A 27,235-nucleotide genomic window follows, 5' to 3' on the forward strand; every position below is an offset into this window, starting at 1 on the left:
TAGCATATAGCTGCCACACAAACTGAACAATCTCCATGTGCTTGTGTGGAAAACTTTTTAGTTTGCGGAGATGTTTTCACAAAATGTGGCAAGGATTGTTATCTAAGGCAACAATGCAATTTCTGAAGAAATTATTCAAATCAGCTGACCATAGCTTATAGCTACCATACAAATTGAACCATCGGAATCTAGTCTTTGTATGGAAAAATTTTTCATTTGACGAGATATAGACAAGAAATTTCACCTGCATTATTATCTGTGACAATAGAGTAATCTCGAAAGAAATTATTTCAATTGGATCACTATAGCATATAGCTGCCATACAAACTGAAGGATCTAAATCAAGTTTTTGTATACAAACTCTAGTATTTGTGAAGCTTATTATAACTTGGTTGCAACCAAAGTTAACACCTTTTTTTCTTGTTTTGCAATAACTTGATTTCCAATATCAAACATTTTTTCTAACCTCAAAATCTCTTCTACCGCTGCGCAAGTGCGATCGTTGTCATTAAAAAATTGCATCGCGTCTTAATACTCAAATATTTTAATTGCTTTGTAATTATGTATATTCTGCGTAAGTACTAATTTAGCTTGTTGTTGCTATTGTTGGGCGCTGTAAATATCTTCCGACAGACTGCAGCTTCCACCAGACGCGCTGTCACAAAGACTGCAGCGCGTATCGCCTTTATTGACGCTGCATTGGATATGCATATATACCAATGATATATTCATATATCAAATCCACATATATCCACATATATTTATTACATTCTTGTATATGTGCGTATTGCTGTCACACAGTGCTTGCTTATGACTTATGCCTTTGTCAGTTTCTTGAACTTGTGTCCTTACGCCGCGCAAATGTTTACCGATCGTTCGCTGTGTTCGTTCACGCAATACAACACGACGACAGTCACCGAACTGATACGAGCTACGCGGCTTGCTGTTCATCTCATGCTACTTAAGTTGCTATTGTTGTTGTGTTGCTGCAGTTGCACTCGTCGGCGGCCCTGCTGTCCCTTCGTTGCGATCACGTCGCATGCATTGCGTTGAGTTGCGTTGCGTCGCGCTGTGACGTTGACCGTACGCGTTACCTTCACCTCCATTTTAACCTCCGTCAGCTGACCGGCTGATCGCAGCAGCAGCAGCAGCCGTGGCAACACCAACAACAAGTGCTGCGGTGCATTGTTTGCATGTTTACATATGCACTTCTGTGCGTGTGTGTGTGCGAGCGGAGGCTAACTTGAAGTATGCATGTTTACTTAAATAATCGTAAATTTGTTTCGATGTTTCATTGTGTTTGTTTTTCAGTTTTTATTTTTTTTTGCTTCTCATTGATTTTTGCTGGTTTTTGTTGGTGTTGGCCACTATTCGGCACTGTGCATAATTGTTAATATTTACGCTGATCTCTCGTTTGGTTTTTTTTGTTTATTTCACTTTTTTCGATTTTACGCACCTTGTTCTGCCTTGGCAGCCGTTCGGTGTATTGACGTTCCCACTTTTGATCTCTGGCCATTTTGAAGGCCAATGTCATTGGGTTGTTTCACTCATTCACTTGAAAAATCACAGATGATCATACATTATACATACATACATATGTATATTAGAACGAGATTATTTACAGGGAACAGAAAAAGGGATAAATCGCGCATTCGGGTAATGTTGTATAGTTATTTTTGAACAACTTTGCCTAAGAGACTATGTGTCTAAAACCGATTTCAAACCAGCGATTTTAAGGCGAATTTTTTTACAGATCGTAAAAATTGGTTCATCCGTTTTTGAGATATCTGAGTGAAATTTAATGGGTAGGTGTATTTTGCCATTCCATTGACATTTTGTCGGAATCGCTTGAAACCGGTTTTAAAGTAATTTTCCCTTGTTAAAAGTTGTTCGGAATGATCCGTAGAATATGCATACGCGGTTTTCCGCTCTAATATATATATTATTATTATATATATATGTATCAAAAAATTATCAACTTTTTCTTCTCTAGGCTATATTTTTTTGTCCCTCGGTGGTCTATTTAACTTATTCATTATTTTGTAAAATTTAATTTTAGGGTTCTCGTGAAGTTTGAGCCACATTAAGTCAATGAGAATGTTTTTCTAATAATTTTTTTTTTCGAAGCGATTTAATTTTACTTGAAAATTTTTAATTTCTGTGAACGTGTGTGTTTATAACGAGAGAACTATTTTTTCCAGAACGAAAGTAACCGAGTGGAACCAGAAATTCATTGAAAATCGTTAGTTTGTCAACAGCTTGTTCAACCCCGAATTCGTTGAATAACGACAATTACTTTTAACAGAATCAAAGAACAATTTAAAAACTAACCCATTAGAACGATGAAACACAAATTGTTTGATGTTTTAAATCTTAACCATTTTGCTGCTAAATTTAGTGAGTAAACTCGAAGAGACTATATTGGTTGTAAAAATATCGTCGAATAGGAGCCTCAAAGAGATTTGCCATAAAAACACAAACGAAAGTTATTGGTGAGGTAACTGATGCCTGGAGTTGATTTTTTCGATACCTTTCTTGATTCTACGGAACACATATCCGTTATGTAGAACACACCATCATTCAAGTGGGATCATAAGACCGATTCCACGATTAGTCTTATGATTACTATGCCTGTCCTAACTTCGACTGAACTAATTTTAGAGTTGTTAATAAAGATTATTTTTTGGAAACAAGCCAGAAATTCTATTTTTTAACAATCGGGTGCAATTTTCATAAGTGTCTCTCACCTCCTCTAGGCCATTCAAACAGCACGTTTTAACTTGTTTATTTATATTTTGAATTTGTTACTGTCATGTGGATGTAGCTTTTAGAAAATGTTATACAAAATTTTGAAAATTGATATTGGAAGTTTTTGGAAAAGAGAAAATAATTTTCGTTCGTCCGATGGCACCAGAACAACAAGTCGCGTGCTTTCTGATACCAGACGGCTACTCAAAGTGTTTAAAGTCGCCTTCAATTTCGCAAGGCAGTCAGAAGCAATATATGTGTTGAAATAGCTCTCTTTCTCGTTTTCTTCCAAATTTTTTTATTATTTGACCACCGTTAAGACTTATAACATATTGCATGGATATTATTTGATCAGCAGTTGGTTAAGATACCAACAACTAAGTAGATGTGAAAAATTTTATAGGTGTTATGCTCACTTTAATATCGTGTCGCTTTAATTTACTTTTACCGAAGAAATTTGAGTAATATAGGGTGATTTTTTAAGAGCTTGATAACTTTTTTTAAAAAAAAAACGCATAAAATTTGCAAAATCTCATCGGTTCTTTATTTGAAACGTTAGATTGGTTCATGACATTTACTTTTTGAAGATAATTTCATTTAAATGTTGACCGCGGCTGCGTCTTAGGTGGTCCATTCGGAAAGTCCAATTTTGGGCAACTTTTTCGAGCATTTCGGCCGGAATAACCCGAATTTCTTCGGAAATGTTGTCTTCCAAAGCTGGAATAGTTGCTGGCTTATTTCTGTAGACTTTAGACTTGACGTAGCCCCACAAAAAATAGTCTAAAGGCGTTAAATCGCATGATCTTGGTGGCCAACTTACGGGTCCATTTCTTGAGATGAATTGTTGTCCGAAGTTTTCCCTCAAAATGGCCATAGAATCGCGAGCTGTGTGGCATGTAGCGCCATCTTGTTGAAACCACATGTCAACCAAGTTCAGTTCTTCCATTTTTGGCAACAAAAAGTTTGTTAGCATCGAACGATAGCGATCGCCATTCACCGTAACGTTGCGTCCAACAGCATCTTTGAAAAAATACGGTCCAATGATTCCACCAGCGTACAAACCACACCAAACAGTGCATTTTTCGGGATGCATGGGCAGTTCTTGAACGGCTTCTGGTTGCTCTTCACCCCAAATGCGGCAATTTTGCTTATTTACGTAGCCATTCAACCAGAAATGAGCCTCATCGCTGAACAAAACACGCGCGCGAAACACATTTCGAACCGAACACTGATTTTGGTAATAAAATTCAATGATTTGCAAGCGTTGCTCGTTAGTAAGTCTATTCATGATGAAATGTCAAAGCATACTGAGCATCTTTCTCTTTGACACCATGTCTGAAATCCCACGTGATCTGTCAAATACTAATGCATGAAAATCCTAACCTCAAAAAAATCACCCGTTATAAGTAAGTCTACAGCTTTTTTTTCTCATCAAAAAATCAGTTTTTCAGTGCAGGCTCCTTTCCATCTTAATGACTTTGTCAAAAACAAAATTGTAGCTATTGCGGTGAGTCAAATCCTCATGTGATTCAATATAAGTAACTACATCCCCAAAAAAAGACCATTTAGTGCGGTTTGTGGAATGGCGACATCATCGGACCTTATTTCCTACGAATTGAAGCAATAGCGCGTATTGTAACACGATATTTACCGACCTTTTCTCCCGGAATTCAATGAAATCGGACAATCGGTCTCTCTTTCCAATAATATGATCTGTCTCTTTTTTCTCGTCTAAAGCTGGACACTTTGCTTGCAAAGTTCTATGATTCTTTAATTTTGAGAAATGACCCACTCGAATTGCCACCAAGATCATGTGATTACACGCCTCTAGATTATTTTCTCTGCAGGAATGTTACATCTAAGGCTTACGCTAATTAATCAGCAACGCTTGAGGAGCTTGAAGGCTTCATTCGTACTGTAGGCGAAACTTGTCGGAAACTTGTCGAGTACGGCCATTTGGTCGACATTTTGTTCAGAACCAAAATTGAATAAATTTATCTGCATAGCAAAAAAAAAAAAAAACGCGGCACATTTGGCCTAAATTTGAGTGTTTTATTTCATTTTTATGTCGTTCTGTCAGAGCCTACCACTTTACAACTTTGATCGTTTCATACACAGTACAAGTGTTATATTTTAAATTTAGAAAAATGTAATATAATACATCATAATCTAAGTAAGATACAAAGGAACTGATCGTCAAAAAATTCGAAATTGCATACGATTCGTTACAACATATCCCAAATATTTTAAGCCTTAGCTATCGGATATGGTACAATCAAGATATATCCAAAATTATAAATTTCCTTCAATAGCAGTTATTTCTATTTTATACCGTTCTCTCGTTCTTTTGCGGTCTTAGGAAAAGTTGTGTTTTGTTATTTTGTATTTTAGGTGACAATGAAAGCTTTGGAACAATGGAGGTTATTGAAGATACTTTTGAAAAATAATTTCGAGATGTGTTATATATACATACATATAGATATATATGTACATATGTACATACCATATATATATTCCATAATTATACAGAAATATATATATAATGTACATCATACATTTTTATAAAATATGTATGTATGTATATTAGAATGTTGTCACATATTCTCCGTCGTCGAACAATTGCTTATATTCTTAAACATAAATAAACATATATACATACATACATGTGTAATTATATAGTATATCTGTATATGCGTGTAGCTATTTAAAAGGTTCATAGTCAAGGCAGCACACAAGTTTCATATATACAATTATATATACATATGTATGTACTTAAGTATATATAGTTATGCACACTGACAAACAGCAATAGCAAAAAAATGGAAATATGCAATATATGTACATACATACATACATACATATGTATCAATATTGCTCAAAAAAATACTTTATATTGAACAAATAATGTGTATTGGCATGAATTTTATTGTTAATGAATGGGCGCAACGGATTTTCGGTTCATTTCGCAATCTATTAAGTAAATACATACATAGACCCGCAGCTACATACATACATATCTATGTATTTTTCAATATATACACGTTATATAAATGCAAAAATGAAATTATGTGCACCTTGCAGGCTTAAATGTAAATACATACATATGTATATGCGTAGTTCAAGTATGTTTAACGGTATATTGACTGCGGTAAATACGTCTGCACACACAGCCAAACGGATTTCGGTGGATTTGGCAATGCGGTGGCAGGCTTATTAATGCTATTTTCATGTTTTATGTGTTAATTTTTGTTGTTGTTGTATACATAAGTGAGCATAAATACATGTGTATGTTACGCCTATGTGATGATTCACATGTATGTATGTAAGTAAGTAAGTCGCTTATGTAAATTATATTTTCAATTATAAGCGTTGTCTGGGTGCAGGGCTATAGAAAATCAACGCTTTTATTTTGTGTTTTTTTATTTAAAAATTGCATTTCATGTTTTTTATTGCATTTTTTCGTTTTTTCAACAAAAATAAACATATTTATAATGCTGCTGCGCTGCTGCACCGCTGGCATTCGCCTGGCAACCCTGTTTGTTTGCGGTAGTGGCAGTTGATAATTTTCAATTGTTCGCAATGTGTTGTTTTTTTTATTGTTGTTATGCTGGTTGGTAGCCAAAATTGTTGGTGATGAGGTGTTAAATGCGAATATGCAGATAAATTTGCATTTTTTTCGTGAACAAACGCACTTATTTGCCATACCATACACCCAAAAGTACATATAATTGTGTGTACACATGTATGTGCGTATATATAATACATACATATGTATTTATCACATAAGAAGCGCTGGAAAAACTCATAACGCATGCAAGCCCGGTTTATTTTTGGGCTGTGACAGCTTCGGGTTATCTGCTTTTGTACTCAATTGCAAATTTTTATTCACAATACAATAACAATTAATAGTGTTGCTGCTGCTTCCGTGGCAATAATTATGCTGTCTGTTGTTTCTGCTACCTACCTACATACATATATAGTATATATACCTGTACATATATTTATAGTCTGTAGTTGCTATTATGTTATTTAAATTGCTCGCCAGCAAGCTATTTTCGCCGACAGCAAGAAGTTTAAGGAAATATATTAATATGAAAAAAAAATTGAAGAACTTTTTTGTGAAGCTTCAATTCAAGCTTCTACAAAAGTCAGAATTCTGACTAATACTACGCACATTACATGCACTCCTTTATAGTAATACAATTTTTTTTTGGTTTTTGAATTTGAGATGGTTTATAAAAAATAGTTGACTTTATAGCTAGACACCTTTTTTCGGAGTTTCTCCTTGAGATCGTCTACGGACTCATGGAAATTTTTTAAAATTAGTTGCCGATTATTAAGGATTATTAAATTCTGTGAAAATATAAGTATGTTTTATTTATTAATTCTACAATATAAAACGAGTTTTCAAAAAATTCACAAAAACGAGTTTTTCATGGCCTCTTAAGAATTCCAAGGCATTGCACGCTTCCTTTAATTAGAGCCGCATCCTTAAAACCAAGTAGATTAAGCTCTCTATAATTTTCATGTCGCATATTCAATCTTGCTGTTTGTTATGAGTGATGGATGATCTCTTGAGACATTCTTCATTAAAAAAAAAAATATTTGAAAAACCATGCTTTAGTAGAGCTTTGGTTTGTAGCATCTCTAAGGTATCAACAATTTCTGTGTTCAACTCTCTCTATTATAAGCAATTTTCATATGAAGCCAGAAGATAAATCTCTGTACACGCAATATAATCCATCTATATAGATATCTACGAACCAAAAATATCCTCACAGATCGGTAATATTACTCTGTTCATACCTTATTGCTAGTTTATTGCCCATGCCGGTTGTCTTATATACAATACATGAGTAATTTAGAAAATATTTTCTAAAACGTTTAGAATGTTGGAAAAGGTCCTAGGTGATAACTGTTTGTGTTTTTGATTGGTACAAATTATGCCTAGAGGGTCGAGAACGCGTTGACAACGAACTACGACCAGGACGTCCATTACCATACACTGATGATCAGCACGTCAATAAAATGAAGGAATTAGCGCTTCAGAATCGACGATGAACAGTCGGAGGTCTTATAACCATCGTTTTAATATCGGAAGAATCATTGACAACCATTTTGAAAGATCATTTGGGCCTAAGAAAAGTAAACGCATGATTGGTTCCAAACTCACTATGCTTACAATACAGAAACATACGCTCAGTCGGTCAAATATCGTGGCTGAGGTGAGCCGAAACCGAAAAAGCATTGACGTTTGAGCAAATCAAAAATCAAGGTTACATTCATAGTTTTCATCGATTATCGAGGTGTGGGGCACTCTTAATTTTTATCCGACCGCCCAAGCTGTCAACAAGGAATACTATTTGAGTGTTATGCGTCGTTTGTGCGAAGTTATTCATAAGAAGAGTCCGGAATTTGTTTTTGGTACCACGATAATGTACCGTTGCATTGATTCTTCGTGAATTTTGCGTCAGATTTTCAAACAATATAACCGTATTCGCCTAATTTAGCTTCATATGACTTTTGGCTATTCAGCAAACTCAAACTGTCGCTTCGGGGAAACCGTTTTGAGTCAATTGGAGACATTAAGCGTGAATCGCTACGTCCATTGAATGTTATTCCAGAAATTGACTTAAACAACTGATTCGAGGATTGAAAAAAAAAAAACGTTGGAACAAGTATATTGGGTCTAAGGGGTGTTAATTAGAGGAAACGGCATACATAGACTTTAAAGATCAAATTAAGAATTTTTAAATTATGAAAAAATATTTTCTATTTTTTTGGTTATAGAAGTATTTTCAGGAAAAAAGATCCAAGTTTAATACAATTTCGAAGAAATTGATGCCTAAAATTGTGTTTGTGTGGTAAATGTTTAGTTTGCAGAGTCAATTTTGAATAGTGCTTATTGAGCGGGTTACGCCACAATAGTTGCACTCAGTGACAGAGAGAGGGTTGGTATTGGAGACAATTGCCTCTGAGCCCGGAGTTTGTAGCGTGGTCCTTAGGGGGATTCGAAGCTTTTCAACCACTTTTTAACGATTTTTTCTCTTTAACAAGTGATGGATCAGCGAGCGAACATCCATTATTCCTACTCAGGCCTCGATTTTATCTCAATGGCACTATCTACACTATATCTTAGAAGTTTTTATATTTTTATAAGTTCGTTAAATAAAATGGAAAGCGTTTCCAATATATAGATCTTGTTTAAAACTGTTGGTCTTTCGGAGTAATATTTATGAAAAGTATTTTAACTTGGATTGAGGATATTACAAATACCGAGACTAATTTTCTATGCTTCAAAAAATTATGTACTGTAATTCCTTCAAGAATAACGGTTACTTATAACCGAGAACCCGTTACTTGTACCACATATTAGAAGTGAGAGCTATAAAAGAGCCAGAAGTGTACTTCAATATGGATACTGATTAAAAGACACATAAACATTTAACATCGGTATCTTTTCGATCCAGTAATCAAGACTGGTGTCCTAATATTATTTGTAACGGTAACAAGCAGGGCTATTTTTAATATCAGGCATGTATTAATGAAATCGTTATTAGTTTACAGAACGGTAAGCTTAAAAGCATAAACAATCTCGTTTAAATAGCCGACTGGTGCAATAGAACATACACTTTTTTACAGTTAAGTAAAGTGACACAGTAGAGAGAGAGATCTTATTTTTATTGTTGTTCCAAATTACACAACCAAAATTTTTTCTCTCTTCAATTTCATGAATCCTAGAGTTTGAACGTACCGTTTTTAAACCGCTTTCGACAAATATTACATAAGTAAATAAGCTGGCTTGAAAATTTCACATTTAAGGAATAATATTTACTTTAAAGTGTTACAATTACATGTGTTTATATATATGCATATGTATATATTAACAAGTATATGGTTGGTTTGCGTGTAAAATGTGCATATGCTTTCATGTATATACTTATTATATACTAGCCAGCATATTATATACATGAATATACGTATATACGAAAGTATATAATTTTCACATGTGGTATATGAAACTATATACCCAATTTATATATATATGTATATAAAATTTTGCATGTATTTATATACTTTTTTATTGAGAAAAATATGCTTATGTATTTACGCAATAATTTATGTATATATACATATATTTGCATGTATGTGTGTGTATTTGTACAAATTTACCAATTCTTCCATGGGCCAAACGCGTAGGTATTGCTTAATTAAGCGCCGTATTATTGTGATTGTTTTTGCCGCTGCTGCTGCTTGTCGGTGATGCTTTGTTGGTAGGCGTTGGAGGGGCGCTGGAAAGCTTGCGGCCACTGCAGTTGTCGTCGGCTGTCGTCTGCTGCCTGCTGTCCGTCCGCTGCTGCTGCTGCTATTTACAACAACAACCGTTTCGTTATTGCTACGTTGTTGTATTTGTTTTATATATTATATATATATGTATGTGTATATAACTGTTTCATATGCAATAACGTCGATTTATTTTAAAATAATTCAGAAGCAAAACGGAAATTTATTTTTTTAACTATCTGGCAACTGTGTTTGTTGGCTGCACGCCTGTTATTGTTGTTGGATATGCTTTCTTGCAAACTTATTTGTCGCTTTATATCGCCTACTTGCTGCAAACTCGACGCGTTGCATGCCACACACGCTTATGTTGGTGGCATATGTGTCTTCAGTTGTTGTTGTTGTTGCGAATTTAGTTGAATTTCTTTTTTATATAATCTTTTGTTAATTTTTGTATTATTCTCTCTTAGATTGCACTTTATGTTTGACTACATATATGTATATTTGTGTCTTTGTAAAATTCTAAAAACTCATTTTCATTTGCCAACTTATTTGTTTTTGTAATTTTTTATTTTAATTTTTAAATTTTTTTAAATTATTTTAATTTGTATTGTGTTTGTATATATATTTTTTTAATATATATCTTTAAGTTGTTTATTATTCTTGTATACTTTTTTCAACTCAACAAAAATATATGTATGTGTGTGTGTGTATTTTTTTCAACAAAAATGTTTAGTTTTCAAAAAACCTGCGAATAAGCGAAATTTTAGTGAATTTATTTTTGAGTACACAGTTTTCGGGCATAAGAAAGAATTTGTCTTGGCCTATAGGCGGTCAACAAATTAAAATCAAGCGTTTTGTTTGTCCAATTGACACGCATTTTCCAAATCGTACGTCGCGCAACGCGTGAAAATTATGCGTCCGCTGCGCGTTGTGGGCGTCGGGGCGCGTTTTGCACCTGCTTGGAGGTCTTTGCTATATATGCGTAGATTTTTAGTTACACTTTAGGCGCGTTTTTGTGAAATGTGTCGCATTTTGTGTTTCCGCACACCGAAAAAAGCACCAAATCAGCACGTTGACGCATAGCGAAACCAAAAAAAAAAAACAAATTTCGGCATAATAATTAAGCAAAAACTTTGTGTAGGCTTGCTTAATTTATACTAAATTATTGCTGAGCATTGCAGTTAGTTGAATTTATTTTATACTTTCTTTATTGACACGATTTTCTCATGCACAGTTTTATTTTTGTTGTTGTTTTTTAATATATGTTTTTGGTGAAAAATATTTGTATGTGAAATTCGCAGTGAAATTTGCGAAATTCATGCATCGTTGGTGATAAATTTGATTAAAAAAATATATATTTGAGTGATTTAATTTCATAATTTTTGATTTAAAAAAAACAATCCTCAACTGTTTTGATAAAAAAAATGTATGAAAAGAACGCGCAATAAATAAGGACACAATTTTTTTGGAGTGATTTCGTTTCATAGTTTTCATTTTTACCAAATATGCATGAAATAATTTCATTTTATAATTTTTGATTTTAGAGAAAAAGATCTTCAACCTTTTTGTTGAAAAAAAATGTATGAGTGGAATGGGCGAAACTTCTCAATTCATGCAACATTAGTGATAAGTATCGCATAAATTACATAGACGTGATATCATTTCATATTTTTCGGTACTAGAAATTATTATTGGCAGCAAAAATAAATTTTGGAGAGAAATTTTATTTCTCTGAAACTTTCAAATACATGCTTCGCTGTTAATAAATTTTTATTGAAGAAAATATGATTGATACAAAAATTAATACATAACTGAAATTCACTCTGTTATTAGCACACTGCCATATATTGGTTTTCCGTGATTTAATTTCATGTTTTTTCGATTTTAAAAATATTGCCAAATATCGAGTTTTAGTGATTTAATTTCATATTTTTCGTTTTAAAAAATATTTCCAATGATTTAATTTCATTATTTTCGATTTAAACAAATATTTTGAAAAAAGTTCTTTGACTGATTTCAATTCATGATTTTCGATTTAAAAAATATTTTCAGTGATTTAAATTCATAATTTTCGATTTTAAAAAATATTGGCAACTAATTATTTTTAATGATTTCATTTCATGATTTCGACTTTAAAAATATTGCCAAATATCGAGTTTTAGTGATTTAATTCCATAGTTTTCGATTTTAAAAATTATTGCCAAAATTATTTTTATTGATTTAATTTCATAATTTTCGATGTAAAAAAAAATATTGCCAAATATCGATTTTCAGTGATTTGATTTCATATTTTTCGTTTTAAGAAATATTTTCAATGATTTAATTTCATTATTTTCGATTTAAACAAATATTTTGAAAAAAATTCTTTGACTGATTTCAATTCATGATTTTCGATTTAAAAAATATTTCTAAAAAATTATTTTGAGTGATTTCATTTCATTATTTTCAATTGTAATAAATATTGCCATTTCATGATTTTCGATAATTTATTAAACAAAATTGTGTTTGAAATTTGCTCTGAGACTCTTCGATTCATGCGTCATTGGAGATTATTCAAAAGTAATTTTTGGTTTAAAAATATATCACCACCAAAAGTACCATAAAGTCGACCAGCGATAAGCAAAATTTCATGGAAAAATGTTTGGATAAAACAAGAAGTAATTATCGCTGGACCACAGACCGAGCAAGGGAGCTGTAGCGAAGCAAATGAGAAAGAAAATAAATGAAAACAAAAGCTCAAAAGGGACGACAAATAAGACAAAGAAAAAGTAAAAAAAAATCGCAAACAAAAAATCAACCCCACCAGAAAAGGAAGAAAACAGCAAAACTAGCGAAGAAAAAATGCCAAAATGTTGCAACGAAAAATTTGGTGAAGAAAAAATTCATTACAAATGGAAATAAGTTGCCAAAAGTAAATTGTAATTTGCGTGCCCGAAAAGACAAGGGAAAGAAATGACTGCTGCAAAATGGACAGGCGAAAACGAGCACTAAAAAAAATAAGCTAAAAGTGAGTACAAAAAGAAACACAACAAAAAATTGAAGCAAGGAAAACAGTATGGAGACTGACGCAAATTGAAAAGTTGAAAAAATAACGAAATCAATAAATGCAACAAAATTAAAATAAACTAAAAATAAATGCAGACAAGAAAATGCAAAAACAAGTAAAACAAAAAGGCAATAAAAAACTAAAAAAAATCGCTCATTAACCGCCGTCGCCATTTCTACTATTTCTCGCACTACTTTGTTGTAATACCGCTACCGACAAACTGCGATTTTTCCACAAAAAAATTTAACTAAAGAAAATGAACAAAAATTCAGGGAAGATGCGAGTAAGCGAACGAGTACCGCCGGCTAGCCGTGTCCAGCGCGAGAGGTGGCAGCGCCAAGGTGTGCCGTGTGGCATTGTGATTTTTTCTCGGGCATTCACAGTCGGAGGGTTTAGTTGCGTGTCTGTGTGTGTGTATGAGCTGAGTTAGCAAATGTTTCGTCTGGCTGCTGCAGGTGGCAGTTGGGGTCAAGCCGAAATGAAAACTGACAAAAATTCTCGTTGTCTACGCGCTGTTGCTTAGCATTTTTCATTTTTCGCCAGCTACTTTTTATGTGGCTTGATATGGAGGGAAAGCACACGGTTTTTTTTTTGCCGATCATTAACAATGCGCTTTAAAATCGGAGTGCTCTGATATAGCGAAAACTACAGTTACTTTTAGTTGAAATAGTTAATGAGCAACATTTTGGCAATGCCGCGTTAATTGAAAAGTTGTGTGGGGAATTACGACACTTTGTTGTTGCTGCTGTGACATGGTTGAAATTGAAAGTGTACGATATAATCTTTTTCGAGATTACTTGGAACCGAAAATTATTTTTTTGTTCATTATTTTTATTTTTCTTTATTTTTATTATTATTATTGTTGTTATATTTTTTTATTATTATTATTGACGCTGTTGTTGCTTATTATAATATTTATTTAAACTTTATTGACTACGATTTTTGTATTTAAGCACTATTTTTCTTATAAAGTTGTGATCCCACGTATTATGTATTAAAGTATTTGTAGTTATTAGTGGCACTGTGCGGAAAAAAAACTCTTAGTTCTTAAGGATTTAATTTCGGTTAATTCATCTGATTTGCTGCATTTGCTTCTCAGCTATTTTATATATTATTATTATACTTTTTAGATTTTCGAACTTCCGCGTGACTTTGTACCGCATATATCGGTCAATATGGGAGTTATCTCAATGAATATAAGATAGCGTGTTTTACTCATAACAGTGTATCTTTGTGCCTAAAATAGATTGATCTGAGCGAATCTTTGCCCAATTCTTACATATATATCTAATATCAGGATTTTCTAACTATCGAGTGACCTTTCTCTATATGGTTTGAGTTGGTCATTAATTTGTTCCAGGTTATTTTGTTCTTTGGATTTAATTTTTTTATATTGCTTTATTATTTTTTGGTGTTTGTTTTGCAAATTTTTTATAGAATTTAGATATAAAACTGTTCTACAATTTTTTTTTTATTTATTATATGCATTTATTTTTTTGTTGTACTTTATTTTTGTTTATTTTTTATATGTAGTTTAGTCGAGAAAACAGTTCAGTTCAGTTAATATTTAATTTGTAATATTTTTTTATTTATTTTATTTTATTATTATTTTTTTGTTTTACATATTTTTTTAGATTTTTCACTCAGTTTCAGTTTTTTTATTTGCTTCTTATTCTATCATTTTCATATATTTTTTATTTTTCTATATAATTGATTTTTTCAATATATTTATTGTTGTTGATTTTTATATAATAATTTTTTACTCTCAGATACACTTATTATAATTGAACGGACAGCAAAGGTATGCCAACTTTAAATCACATTAAAAATCAAAAGAAATTTCTTATAAAAAAACTTAGAACCTTCGAAGGCTAAAAGTTAGATTTCAGTGTCTGGCATTTTGAAACACTTTAAAACCAATTGAGCAAAAAATAACTTGCAAAGGCACGGTTGGGGGGTTTTACGCCATTCTAGGACCTACAATTTTTCACAACTTTCATTATTTTCGCCAATTCTCACGTTATAAAAGTTGGTTAAGAACCGATAAACTGCTGCGAACTTAAACTAAATAAGCATTTTTCTTTAAATTTTGTTAGAAGAATAGGCACAGGAAATTAGAACTTTTTAAAAATAGTCAAACAAATATTTTCTTTCTGGAAGAAACACTCGAAAACTCAGTCTTTGTGAAAGCTTGACTTTCTAAAAGTAGTCAAACAAACATTCAGAAAGCAATCTGTTTAGTTAAGAGTAAACGTCCAACTTTCTAATAAAAAAGTTGATTTGTTTTACTGAACTCAATACGCTAAAAATTAACAACAAACATCCATACCGAGAACGCCTCAATGATCTATATAATCTATCTGCTAATGTAGTCGATTATTTCCGTATAAACAACAGTAGCAATCTCTAACTATCACACTATTATTCCAATATAAAAGTTGCTGACCATTATTATTATTTATTTCAGGTAGTTTAGGTTAGATCTAAACTCACGATCGCACGGGAATGTCTTTGTGAAGCCATAGAAAACAAAGAACTGCTGTTTTCAAACTTTAAAAATGGCAGAAACGCTTAGTAGCCAACACAAGTTTGCACATAAGTTTAATTTTCATACCCGCCAGCTCGGTAGGATGTCTGAAGGTTTGTGCTCCCAAGTGTTTAAGGCTTGACCACCCAAACGCGTGATTGGCTAGGATAAAAACTGATAGATTTTCGTAGATTTTAAAGAATTACACTTATTTTAGATTATAATTTGAGTTGGATATTTAGAGCGATTACCGGAGGACAGTTTGAAAAAAACTTTTAGATGTAGAAAGTAGAATATACGAGGTTATTTTGAGCGATTGTTTACACATTGAAATTGGAATATGTTTAGAGTCGGTCTTTTACTGAAGTCAAAGAACTGTGACAATTCAGACATAACCAATTTTTATAAAAGAAAAAATATAAAATCAACCACAATAAGGTTATAAGGTGGCAACATTATTCTTAGTTAAAAATTTCAAGATTTCTACATGGTAAGCGAAAACTATTTAAGAACGGTTTTCAATTACTGAAAAAGATGTTTTTTAAAACAAAAAAATTGCTTTAATAATGTTTTAGAGCAAAGCTTTGGTTAGGTTTGATGTCTAATCTCTCAACATGGCGTTGAGATCAAACTTAGACTGTTATGTGAAGGAAGTTGAAAAACGCCTGCAGTTGGAGATTAACTATTGGCAAAGAGCACTAAAAAAGCACTGAATTTTTGCCAATAGTTGATATAAAATTACAAGAGTTTTTCAACTTTTTTCACATAACAGTCCTAATGTGACCCCCAATAGGGGGGATCGGGCATCTAACCTAACCTATCACAAATCTCCATCGCCACTATTTTTATTTCCGCTGTTAAAACATAGCTGATGTACTCTTATTTTTGTGGCTTGACTTTTCTTGGTAGAAAAAGACAGCTATATTGAGAATTTGTAAGAAAGCTTCAGTTGCAATTTAATTTTTGTTTAGAAAAAAAGTCAAGACTTATTTGAATGAAGCCTGCTTGAGCTAATCAAAATGTCACATGTAGCGTGTGAGAAATTTTGTAGCGGAATTGAAGTGATTTGTGTTACTATTGGCGGGTGAAACAGAAGTATTTATAGCGGCGCAAATTCTTGATTGGATTTTATAACTCAAGTAGGCTTAAGGCGGCTTAAAACGCTGTTATAATTTGTTTTGTATTATTTTCTGTGAATCGTTTTGTTGTATTTCCCCAGTAGCGCCAACACAAATATTTATTATATAAATTTTTTGTACTTGCAAGCATGCAACATTCAACAGTTAAGCTCAAATTTAACACTGCCTAAAGTTCAAATTATTTGAAGCGCGTCACTTGCTTTGGAAATAAATGCATTTTTGAAAACAATTTCGCGTAAAGGCTTAACTTTCAGTAAGAACAAATCGATATTTTTGAGCTTTGTACTTTTAATAAGCACAAATCCTTAATTTTGAGCGTCTTTCACTGATTTGCGACCGCCAACACTTTTCATAGCATTTTTCACAGTATTTTTGGGAGAATTCGCCACACACAAATTTGCGCTATTTATTTTGGTTGTTTTATATTAACAATAATTCAATAAATTTTGCAAATAATTTTACAATATTTTAAAATTTTATTATACAATTATTATTTATTTTAGCTTATATAATTTTTTTTAAACTTATTTTATTTTATTTGATTAATTTTTAGTTATAAACCAGTAAGTTTTCTACACCTAAGCCAAGAGCTTAGGCTTTGTTTACATTTATTTATGGCAAAACACTTGAACTCGCCACTTGATATACCGTTATAAAATTTATTTGGCGCACTAAATTTTCTTAAACACAATATTTTCTTAATACTTTTTCCCATATATTATTATATATATTTTTTTTTGTACGAAGCTTATTGCAATTGCACCGTGGGTCACTGCACATTTATTTGTGATTTTCAATTTGCAATCAAATCGACGTAAATTTATTTTCAATTATTAATATTGGCATTATTTTCGAAATTTATTGTTGGAACTTAAAATCACAAATGAAAAAAATCAATAACTGTAAAAAATGCACTAAATATTGTTGACGCGTTGTTAACGCCACACCATCACCGACTGTTCAAAGAACGACGCAGGCAGACGAGAAAGCAGGAAAACGCTCGACAAGTGTAAAATTAAGTAACAATCGTGAAAATAACGTGAAAAATAGCCATCAAATATAATAGTAATAGTAACAACGTCAACGGTGCGCCGGTACGCGTACGCGACTGCACAACAGAACAGAACAGAACATTTGAGTGGCGACGGCGCGCTGATTCGCGGTACACACGACGCATACGACGCGCGGTGTTTTGCGTGCGAACGCGGAGTGTTGGCGATGGTGACGGCGGCGGCGGCGGTGGCGGATGTAGTACGGTGGCGTGCGGCGCTGGGGGTGGTGGGCAGTGAAGGTGGTGCAGCGACGCGCCGCATGGCAATACAATAGCGTATGCACTGTGTGTTCGGTTGCAGCGCGTTGTAATGTTGTTGTGTGGCGCGCGCGTATGTGTGCGTATATTAAGAATTGTCAAAATTTGACTGCTACGTAAAGTGCGTTGTGTTTTTCTAAATTTTTTTTCTAGCTGTTCTTTTTTTATTTTTATTTTGAGCTTGACCGACGGCGTTGCTGGCAACAGCAATGGCAACAGCGGAATAACACTAGTTGGCGCTGTTGACTTTGAATAGACGTTGTTATGCCGTTATGCCTAGTGTTTGTTATTGTCGTTGTTGCTGTTGTAATTGTTAAACACTATAAGCTTGTGCTTACTGCGGCACGCAAAATGCGAATTGCAACAAGCGCGCTAGTAGCGGAAGTATGGCGCGCTCGCGATGGACAGACGCGCGTCAAAAGAATAAATTCAATTTCCTTCTTTTTTGAGCAGCAACCACTGCCAGTGGCACTGCTGCCATTGCTGTTGCAGTTGCTGACGCTGCTGCTGCCACTGCACACACACGCAGTTGCGCGCGCACACACACACACACGCACACATTAAGCACATACAGGCAAGCGGCATTGGGCAGCGCGCGGCGAACGCATTCTACGCACTCACGCACACACACATGCGCGCGGCCACTGCACTCACTTAGGCGATTTTGCACAATTTCGTCAACTTTATTAATTATTGTTTGCGTTGTTGTTGTTGCTTTACATGGTGTTTGTAAAATATATGTTTTTTCTTTTTTTTTTGCGCCTGTGTGCGTTGTTATCGCTTTCGCCGCTGCGTGGCTGTTGTGCTGTGGTCAGCGCCGCGTTTATCGCTGTAATTGTTGTGCCTTTAATTGTTGTTAATTTATTAAAAGAAATTCGTAATGTTGCTACTGATGCTTTGAGGTGATTTTTTTTTCTAGAAAATTCAAAGCGGCGCTGCGTCAGTGACAACCACACAGCGAACGCAATAACAATTGCACCAAGTGCAGTCACAACACTAATACATTTGCGCGCAAGCACAACGCGGTAGCGCTTGAGCAACAATTTTTTATTGTAAATTAATAAAAATACTTTACTATTGCTGGACGCGCGATCGGACGCTACTCGGATCGACTCGGGCCGCGTCCGAAAATGCGTTCCGTTGCATATCGGATGCCTTGCGTTTTTGCGACTGCCGAGCCGACTCGACTATAAAAATTATATCACAACACAGAGTGCGCGGCGACGCAGCCACGAGCGACAGACGTCGAGTAGAACGCGGCAGAACGTGCGCGCTGCCATTGCATATCACCAACACAGTGCGAGAGGTGGAGCAGGACGTGTGATGGAAGAGACTCACACAGTATGGGCGCAAAAAAATGCTATACTTAAACAACGGTGCAGCGGTAGAGCGGCATGGCGCGCTTACAACCACCAATGCAAGCAATGACAGCTAGAATGCACGATTGGCGCGCTGCAGCGAATGCGGTGACAAGATGAAATAAAAAAGGCATATTGCAATTTGCTCAGCAAAGAGCGCAAGTGAGAGCTTTACATGCATGCAACAGAACAAAGAGCGCCTGGAGTATGGCGCGCTGTGGTAGTGAGTAAGAATGCAGTTTTTTAGCATGTGGGGCGGAAGGCGCACAACAGCATGATTGCCAGTGCCAGCGCGCAACGGAATGGAATCACCGGCCGCAAGTATAAAAAGTGCACAGCGTTGTGCTGTGTCAGAGCAATAACTAATTATTTTTTCTGTTTTAAGAACTTTTCGAAGAACGCGCTGCACTTACTACTCATTGCACAAGCCGCAACGCTCTCATTAATTAGGCGACGAGAGCCAATAAAGAACAGTAAAAAATGCAATGCAAACAATGCGCACAGCTGAGTGCTGCTCTATTTGGAAATGGGGGAGAATTCGCCATACTAATGGCTTTGCGCTCTGTAAATTTATTTAAAAAACGTCGTCCAAAGCGCGCTTGTGTTTGTAAGTCAGCAGACAGCATTGGCGCTCAGAACACAACAGTCACCGCAAATGCATATGAAAGCATACATGCGAGCGCAACACGCTAATGAATCAAGTTGTGTAAAAAACACGCACGCACACATACAAATAAAGAGACGACGAAGTAGAAAAATTGCACAAAGCTAACAAATACAAACACACAGCATATGTGCAGGCATGTGACACCACCATTGCATTGAGCAGAAATGCATACTTGCACACAAGCTGCCCCTCAGCGCGCACCGCCCGCCAACGGCCCATTCATAGAACCTCACTAGATGGTCTACCAACTCACTCACTCACTGCGCTGCGCTCGGCAATTGCCAATACCGTGCGTTAGCTGCACAACGACAGCGCGCTCACCAACTCATACCTGGCGCTCACTCAATTTGAGTTTAAAAATTTCAACCATTTTTTATTTCAACCATTCAGCGGCAACCGGCAGACTAGATGGGGTGTAAAAAAGCGTCAGGACACACCGCAAGCAAGACCGCACTTGTGTGTGTGCGCGCGCACAAAAATACCAACACACTCACACGCGCGCGCTTACTCACTCACTCAAGCGCCTGCATTGACGCTCACACTGTTGCCGTACCGCTACATGTGTATGTCACTTCAGCGGCAATGCGCGTATGTGTGTGCGCCTGTAATGGCGTGAGTTTTCACCACAAGCTCTGCTGCTGCTTGCGTCGACCGCGCAGTTGCTGCTAGAATTTTTTCCAAGTTCTTTGTGTTGGCTGAGTTGGCGCGCTGGGTGGAAAAGTATGCGCTTATTGCAATTTTTTACTCGGCACCAACACAGAGCGCCTAAGAAAACATGAAAGAGAACTACATTGGAAACTCTTTCTCAGCTTAGCATGCCCTCCACATTGCTGCTCTGAAGGCTGGTAAAAATTCTGCATTGTCTCAACATTCGCAAAGCATTTGTTCGCTTCTAAGAGCATGTCTTCCGCTATTCGCCATCTCTTTCGCATAGAAAAATGTCAAGCGCCTGTTCTTGTTGTTTGCTTTTTTCTGCATTCTCTTATGCCAAGTCGAAATCAACGCACTCAGACCCCTGCGCATTGCACTCATGCCAAAATACGCGCACACAAACGCCGCGCGCTTTCGATTACTCTGCCAGCTTGTGGTAATGAGCATCGAAGCCGCTAATAAGTTTGAGTATTTATTTATATTTGGCGTATATGAAGAGGCGTAAACTGTGCTGCCTGGGTTTTCGTGATTGGGAAATTAATGCATTTACCCGTGTTTCTTAGTGTTCATTGTTCTTGTTTTAGTGTGCAATCACTCATTCTGCATTGCATTTTAATGAAATATCTATTTGCGCCGACTTATCTCGAAATGTAAAGAAAGTTGAGCGAAAATAGTGGTTGCTTGTAGCTCTCAAAGAATATCGGCTAAAAATAAGTATAATAGCAGTAATAAATCAAAGGTTTATTTAAAAGAAGTAAGCAAACTCATTGCTCATTATTGCAAGGTAAAAGTATGCAAGGTAACCCAACTGTATTTTAGGAAAGAGCTAAGTTTTTGAACTTCATGGGTACACATTGTCACCTAAAGTGCAAAATAACGTAATATCGTTTTCCATAAGCTTTGAGTCGAAGGAAAAACGTTATAACAGAATCCATTCGTTTTGAAACAAAATTTGGGTTTTGGTTATAAAATGGTTACATATAAAAACCAGCATAAATTTAATTAAGGTACATGATTGTTAATCTTAATAAGAACTAACGCTTTTTCAAAACGCTCACTTTCCAGATAACGGTCCCTCACCATTGAATGAACAGAAACGCCCATCTTTGCTTCTAAATATAATTGATTTATTCCTGAAACCCAAACGTATGTTTGTACCCTCACTTTATGGACTATAATCATGTATTTAAGTAGAGTAACTTTAGTAGAGAAGTGATAAAGTATACCGAACACAAATTTCCCCAATAAGTTGGAAAGTTGAATCTCATAACTACACCTAGTCGAATAACAACTCAGTAACTTGTTTTCAGCTCTTTTTAACGAAAGAATATATAAGTAATATTTAAGGACTCTAAACAATTTTGGATGCAAATTAAGTTCAGTTCAGTTGGTTCCAAGGAAACTGTACTCTGTTTAAGGACAGCTTTTCGGTATTAAAGAAATGTTCACAGGAAAGTATTGTATCAGATTATGTAAAATGACCGATTTAGTTTTCTTTTTAAATTAAGCTTATACGAGGGCTGTTATATATATTTCTGGCCTAATAATGAAAATAGGAATATTTATCAACGAAAATGGTTTTATTGTTTTTCAAAATATTCGTCTTATCTTGTTCGTTTTTCGAATTTCTCCGAAGACTTCAGGCAAACAAATGGTGGTATACCACTCACAATTGACCGTCCTACGTTGCTCAAGCGGAATAGTCGCCACATGACCAGTTTTGCCGAAGATACAGGCGACCATTTGCTTCGAAGTGCTTCTTCCACGAACAACTTTCGTTGGATTTGGCTCGTCTTGGAAGACCCACCTGGTCGATTGCTGTATTGTTTCAGGGTCATACGCATAGATCCATGATTCGTCACCTGTGACGATCTTATAAACGTCTTTTGAAGCACCGCGATGGTATTTTTTCAGCATTTCTTTACACCAATTCACACGAGCCTTTTTTTGAGCGATTGTCAAATTGTGCGGAATCCAACGAGAACAAACCTTTTTTACGGCCAGGTGTTCATGCAATATCGAATGTATGCTGGTGGGAGAAATGCATAGGCATGCCTCTATCTGAAGGTATGTTACATGACGGTCTTGCATTATCAGTTCACGTACGGCATCGATGTTTTCTGGCACAACGGCTGTTTTTGGACGACCTTCACGGAATTCGTCTTTGAGCGAGCGTCGGCCACGATTGAATTCGTTGTACCAGTTTTTCACAGTGCTATAGGATGGTGCTTCATAGCCATGCAAAGATTATAGTTCATCGATGCACTCTTGTCGTGATAATCCACGTCGAAAGTTGTGAAAAATGATCGCACGAAAATGTTCACGAGTTAATTCCATTTTTTGGCCGAGATGAATTTTTTAATTCCCTGTAAATAAAACAATTCACCATTAAATAACAAAACGTTCTAAGTGATGTTATGCTAAAAAATGTCAAACTTTCCAATGGAAATGTCAGATTGCACCTGGAAACACTTAGTGTTGCCTAGGCCAGAAATATATATTGCAGCCCTCGTATTAATTCAAAAAGGATTATTTTTATTGTAAGTCTCAAATGCTGCCACTAATAAAGGATTTTTACGAAATTAGACTAGGTTTTCGCTTTTTTAAGATTATATTTGCATATTTTCAGTATGTATCTTATTGAAATTTGATTTCGTTTGCCTAGTTTTTGTGGAGCTATCTCAACTCGCTTGAATTACGTCCGCTCAAATTTGATCCGAAATGGACCACTTAAACAACGCGTGCAAACCGATTCAATAAACATGTTTTCATATATTTTGGCACAGTCTTTTTTCATGCTCGTGCGAAGTTTGATATTCATATGTCAACTAAGAACACTCAAGGTTTGTATGGCCATTTTTACCATTAATAAACAAAAAAGTATTTAAAATAAAATTACGGCCACGGAATCATTGAAAATCTCATAGAAAGTTTGGAGAGACCACTTCATAAGGACAACATAAGTATTTGGTAGGCACAAAACATTCGGCGAAAGTTCTGAAAACATCGAAATCTTATCTCATCCGAGTCATCCTTCCATCTCTTTTAATTACTACTTAATCGTAAACTTAAAAATCGTCATGCTGACATCAGATCGACCCAACATATTTGAGTTAATGTAGTGGGTACGAAACATGTCAATACTAAACTCTTATCAAAATCTTTGCAGAAATCACGTAGAGCGGAGCTTGCAAATGAGACCCTTCAAGTACTCGTATAAGTATGTCGTCAAAGCTGACCAATAAATTAGCAAATAGCGTTCCACAAATTAGGTGAACTCGAAAAAAAAACAAAATTGACTGAAACCACTTAAGACTATCCCAGTTGACGCTTATAACAAGCGTATGAATGGCAATTGATGACATATTGTTTTAATTAGCTTTGGGGTCTATTTTGAGGACATTAATAAAGATTTGTATTAAAATACGTGAAAATGGGTTTGTTGTTTACGCATTCCCGGTTCAATTTTGATCAGAACATGATATGAAAATAAATAATAAAATATACATAATAAACGGTTGATCATTTCAAAATCTAGAGCCAAAGCATTGTTAGTGAAATAAGCCCGCTGAAAAAAAATGGTGGAAAATCAAAACGATAAGATGATCTTCATAAAACACAATCAACAAAGTCAATATACCAGATATTTTGTTAGAATATTACATATCAAAATAATGTAATTTGGACTTAATAAATCTAAAAGAAAGATCTTTTCGCTTAATTGTCAGAATTTTATAGAAAAAAGTAATAAACTCTATAAAATATTTTTATATATCTTCTTATATAGATATTCATATTTTTTTTTATAATAAAATAGCTTGCTAAAAACTAATACGAAAACACAACAGCTATTCTCATTATCTACTCCATCTAAATGATACCCATAATGAGTACAGAACCTTCATATCTTTAGTACAAACGAGTAACTCGCAATCTTAAGTATTATCTTTTCCGCTTACCTACCTCAATAAGACGGTTACAAATTCTAGAAGTCTTGCTCACGGCAGGCAAAACACTCAAATCTCACACAAAAACGCACTCAAAGCGATGTCTCAAACTCTCATAGCAACAGCTTGTCTTGGCGCTCATTAAAAGTACCAAATAAGAAGCGGCAGCCAAAAAGTGCATTTCCTCTGCCAGCAATTACTTAAATGTGTTTGTGCTTGAGCATGTGTGAGTGAGTCTTTTTCGCTCACAAGTTCGTGTGCGTGTGTGTGTGTGCGCTTGCACTTCGCGCTTTGTGCCTAAAAATGCAGTGTGGTGAATTCGACAATGAGCTTTGTTTTGTTGTAGTTGTTGTGTATGTGTGTTGATGTAATTTGCTTAAGAACTGGACTCAAACTCAAACGAGTTTGCAATTTGCGTTAATTATGAGTAAATGAGTTAAAAGTAGGCAAAAGAATTTTGAAGGTGAGTGAGTTTTTTTTTGGCGGAGTGGGAGAGTAAGAAGAAGTGAAACGACTGCGCAGTTGGTTAAAATATATGCAATTCAGTAAGGAAATTTGAAATAATTTTGGAAAAAAAAGAAAAAAAATATTATTGAAATTGTTAAAAAATATATATATATTTTAATGTTTTAAGTAAATTATTTGAGTATATTTTTCTTTTTTTTGGAAAAATATTAAAAATAATTTTTGAGTCAATTTTTTGAGAAAAAAAAAACATTTTTTTTTAAATGCTTCTTGGCACGTTGAAACTAGAGCTTAAAACTGCTCTTAAAATGTTTAAAAGATATTTCTAAAGAATTTTCGCGCATCAAAGAAACTTCCTCAACAACGCTTAAGAAGCTTCGATATGTATGTATGTATGTATGTTGCTTCAAATTTCTTTGCAAAAGATTAGCGCCGACACGCTAATCACATGTAATCTTAGCGCTTTGGGTGTGCCAGAAACACAAGAACAACGTACATCCACAACTACAACAACAACAACAACTAAGTAGCGCTATAAACGACAATAGCAACAGTAGCTACAACAACAAGCGTATTAAAAACTAAGAACTGAAATGAAATGAAATAAAATCAAACGAAAAAGGGGAAAGGTATGGAGGGGGGATAAACGAAAAAATCAGTGACGATGACGCTGACAATGACGAACGCGAACGGGCTGGGACGGCAATTTGCCAGTGGCGGCTCGCTGGCTTCGCTGCCTCGCTACATACACACGTATGCGCGTATGTTTCTATGTATGTACATACATACATATGTATGTATGTTTGCGCTTCGCTAGTAGCTTGACTAACTGCGACGTCAGGCAGACAACGACCTGTTTGACACTCGTTCAAGGTATTATCTCATTTTTTACAGTTGCTTTACGCTTATTTTTTTATTCCATTTCATTTTTTTGCTTTTAATTGCCGTTGGACTGGCACTCATATTATTGTTGTTAGCATTGCTTTTACTACCGCGCTTGTTGCTGGCAGCAAGCATTGTTAAACAATTACATTAAGGCGGCAACTGCCCAATGAGCAACAACAGCAGCAACACTGATAATAACATTAATAACAACAACAACATTAAAACATTATAACAACAACCGCAACAATAATAACGATAAACACATACTCCACATTGTTTAATAGTAAAACCATCACCAGCAGTAGGCGCACAAAAGCAACAAAAACAACAACGACAACAAAATCACATTTCATCTACAAGTGCAGCTGTCGGTCGCAGCCGATTCGGCAATCGACGGAATGATTACCCATTTCCAAGGCATATACTACATACATATGTACATATCACTCGCCAGCGATAATACATTGCAACACGTTGATAATGGCAGAGGCTAATGCGGCTATTAAAACAAGAACAAAAGCGCGTAATGAGCATTAAAGCAATTGCGAGTAGTGTGTAACGGTGAGGCGTTGATGAAATCTTTGCTTATCGGCAATACTTCGATTACAGAACTTTCTTGATTTTGTGGTTTTTAAATGTAATTTTAGTTTTTTTTTATTTTTTGTTTAATAATGATTTTTTTTAATTTAATTTTTTCTTGTTTATAATTTTTTTAATTAATTAATTTTTTTTTATTTAATTATTATAATTTTTTTAATTTTTTTTATTTCGAAAAATTTTTTCCAAATTGAAAACTCACTTGCTTGAATTAAAAATTCGTTTTTAAGTTTGAAAACCAAATAATTATTAACTTTCAATTGCTTGAGCAAAATATGTGGTTCGAGCAGAGTTGCCATGTTATTCTATAGACAACTTATTTACAGTGTTATTAAACATATTTCTATATTGCAAAATTTAGTTGGCTAAAAATATATCAATTCATAAGATCTTTCATTTGGAACGCTTTTTATTGTTTAAATATCGAATATACATATGCACATACGTACATATTTTGAAAAAATATATATTTTTGGGTTTTTTGATTTGAGATAATTTTAAGGCGAAAAATCTTCATACCAGGGAATACTTTTTTTGGAGGTCTTTTTGGATATCGGCTACGCAATTGAGGGTATTTAAAATTTTTCAAAAATAAATCACCGATTAATAGAT

At 34.7% G+C, this 27,235-nt stretch overlaps 1 protein-coding gene across 12 annotated transcripts in view; it reads right to left on the reverse strand.

The window, feature by feature from the left end:
- LOC105226331 (uncharacterized) overlaps positions 1-27,235 on the reverse strand; it is a 276,869-nt gene that overhangs the window by 120,024 nt on the left and 129,610 nt on the right. Inside the window, exons 1-2 of one of the 12 annotated variants that reach the window (XM_049450581.1) lie at positions 19,129-20,636; positions 9,922-10,777 (exon numbers count right to left, since the gene is read on the reverse strand). The exons of 7 other annotated variants lie outside the window; for them this stretch is intronic. The gene's annotated coding sequence lies outside the window, so the exon portion shown is untranslated. Of the gene's footprint in view, positions 1-9,921; positions 10,778-17,449; positions 20,637-27,235 lie in introns of those variants that run through there. 4 more of the 12 variants (XM_049450582.1, XM_049450580.1, XM_049450579.1 and 1 more) reach the window with 4 other exon arrangements.

Source organism: Bactrocera dorsalis, chromosome 2, assembly GCF_023373825.1.
Source record: "Bactrocera dorsalis isolate Fly_Bdor chromosome 2, ASM2337382v1, whole genome shotgun sequence".
In the NCBI taxonomy this organism is placed as follows: Eukaryota; Metazoa; Arthropoda; class Insecta; order Diptera; family Tephritidae; genus Bactrocera; species Bactrocera dorsalis.